Source organism: Canis lupus, chromosome 25, assembly GCF_011100685.1.
Source record: "Canis lupus familiaris isolate Mischka breed German Shepherd chromosome 25, alternate assembly UU_Cfam_GSD_1.0, whole genome shotgun sequence".
NCBI lineage: Eukaryota > Metazoa > Chordata > Mammalia > Carnivora > Canidae > Canis > Canis lupus.
This window is the reverse complement of record NC_049246.1, coordinates 8,553,895-8,556,921: the sequence shown is the minus strand read 5'-3', so window position 1 is coordinate 8,556,921 and position 3,027 is coordinate 8,553,895.

Genomic DNA, 3,027 nt, shown 5'->3' with positions numbered 1-3,027 from the left:
AAATTTATTTGAGATCCCTCTAATCTGTTCCATTATTCTCTTCCTTGATGCTATAATTTCATCACTGACGTTTCATAGAAAATCTCAATTCTGACAGGGCAAATTCCTCCAACTATTTATTTGAGAGTTTTGGCTATTCTTAGGCTTTGCTTTTTCACTCATATTTTAGAATTAACTTGTTCAAATCCTCGAAAAAACTTTGGTGGGATTTTTATTGGAAACATTTTTGAAGCCATAGATCTATTTGAATGAAAAGTGTCATCTTTATGGTAATAAATATTCCTATACATGAACATTATATATTTTTAAATTTATTTAGGTCTTTTCACTATCTCTCAACAAAGTTCTAAATGTATCTGCACCAATGCTCCTGAACATTTTCATGAGTTTATTTTAGGATAACTATTTTTGGCAGTAATTAATTATGTCTTTTTAAAAATAATATTTTCTGTCTCTATAGAAATATAATTTTTGGCATATTAATACATATCTAGAAACTGCTAAAAACTCTTGCTAAATCTAATAATTTATTTAAAAGTCATTGTGGATTTTTTATGTAGATGATCATAACCTCCACCAGTAATGGCATTTTATTTCTTCTTTCCAAACCTTATAATGTTGATTTCTTCTTATCTTGAATGCATTGGTTGGGACCACAATTCAACGTTGAAAAGAAAACAATAAATATCTTTGACTTTTTCCTAATTATAAATGAAAGTGTTTCTAAACCTCATTAGTAACAATAATGCTAATACTTATTTTGGTGGAAATACCCTAGATATAAAATGTTCTTTTCTATTGCTAGTTTTCTAAGACTTTATCATGAAGTAGGCTGAATTTTACTGAATATTTTCATGCCTCTATTGAGATGACCATATGGTTCTTCTGTACTAATATTCTGAATTACATGAGATTTTTCCACTTAGAAATCAACACTGCAATTCCTGGGATAAAGTTAAAATGATGTTTTTTTTTTTTTATACACATATATATACTTACACATATCTAGCTAGATTGGGCTAGATTTACCAATTCAGGTTTTTTTTTTTTTTTTTAATCACCATTTATTTCTTTTTTATTTCTTTTTTATTTTTTTATAATTTTTTTTTTTTTTTAATGATAGGCAGACAGTGAGAGAGAGAGGCAGAGACACAGGCAGAGGGAGAAGCAGGCTCCATGCACCGGGAGCCCGACGTGGGATTCGATCCTGGGTCTCCAGGATCGCGCCCTGGGCCAAAGGCAGGCGCTAAACCACTGCGCCACCCAGGGATCCCTTAATCACTATTTATGAGTGAGATTTGCCTCCTATATTTCTTGTGTGGAGTTTATAAAAACTTTTTTAAAGATTTTATTTATTTATTTGAGAGAGAGAGAGAGAGAGAGCATGCACAAGCAGAGAAAGCTGCAGGCAGGAGAGAGAGAAGCAGATTCCCCATGGACCAGGGAACCTGATGCAATGCTTAATCCTAGGATCTCGGGATCATGACCTAAGCTAAAGGGAGATGCTCAACCCACTGAGCCACCTGGGGATCCCTATAAAATTTTTTTACTAGCTTTATAAAATGTATTAGGAAGAACTGTGTGCAACTGGAAGGATCTCTTCTTTTGAGCATGTGTTATAACTTCCTCGTAAAGTCAAGTGAGTTTGTGCCAGTGATTCTCTGCTTTAGGTAATCTAGCTCATCTGATCCTTACAACATTGAAGAAATAGAGACCCAAAGAGGTTAAACAACTGGCTCACAATCCTCAGGCTATTAAGTATATAAGGGAATATAATCTTAGATCACTTGACTCCAGAGATAACACCTCTAACCATTAGATACACAAGTGTGTTAAAATGACCACAGTGCTGGCAAACATGCAGCTTGATTTAGAGGCCACCAAGACTGACTACTGATTGTAAAGTTCTCTTATGAGGGACTCATATGGAATATGGAATGAGAAACAGACTTTTGATTAGTAAAACCTGGACCCTGGCTACTGAACTGAAAACTTTCAAATATAATTTGTCTTGTGTTAAAATGCCCTCTAATTATACTGACATCTGTAGAGCAAGGCTTTAGATTTCATAGCCAACAGCTTTAAGAGCCTTCAAAGGCATGGCAGGCATAACTTCCTTGTGGTTTTTGGGGTTGTTGTGTGAGGCTGAGGGGTATGTTTTATATTGCTTAGGCTTCCACAACATGGGACCTCATTAAAAGGCCTCCCCTCAGAGTTAATTATGCTTTAGATTTCAAAGTGGGGCTGAGAGGGTTTCAACTGAAGACTTTTTCTCAATCTAAACAGCAAAGTAACTTCCCAGAATTCTTGGCGTTGTTCGGCTATGATTGTTGTTTTGACTAGGCATACAAATATTCCATGAAAGAGAAACCAGATAAAAAAAATCCAACAGATCATTTGAAAGACTATAATCGATAGAGGTTGTGTCAAGGTAAGGATAGACATTCCCAGAGTCAGATGGTATCCCCCAGGGGTTGTTCATGTGAGGTCTTTAGAGAATGGGAGAAAGGGTAAGTTTTTTGGCTTGAATTATCTATTAGTTCAAGGCCCTTACACTGCTTTTGGAGCAGTATTGCAGAACATAACACCTTAGGAGGAAAGGACCTTAGGATCATTTTGCCTATTCTCCTTCCGTAGATGTGCAAAAGAAAAGGGCAAGGGATAAAATTATTTCCACTCTTATGATGCTCTTTTTGCCCTTTTATCATATTAAACCTATCCAACTCAAATGATGTATAATTTTATACAAAATAAGCAGAAATTCAGATTAAAACTAAAATAAAGTAGCCATTGACTAATAATCTGCAACAATTTAATTGTTTTTAACCATCTGAATTGGCCATCATCTCTGTCATTCCCAGAAGATAATAAAGAAAGCCTCTCTCCCAGCCACTTGAATAAGTACGTATGATGAAAAGATAAGTAGTGAAGGCAAAGCCAACTCTTGTTCCACTTATTCTTAGAGGTATAGAAATAGTAATAGCTTTAGCCTTTATGCTCTAACTTAGAAGAATAGTTGAAATCATG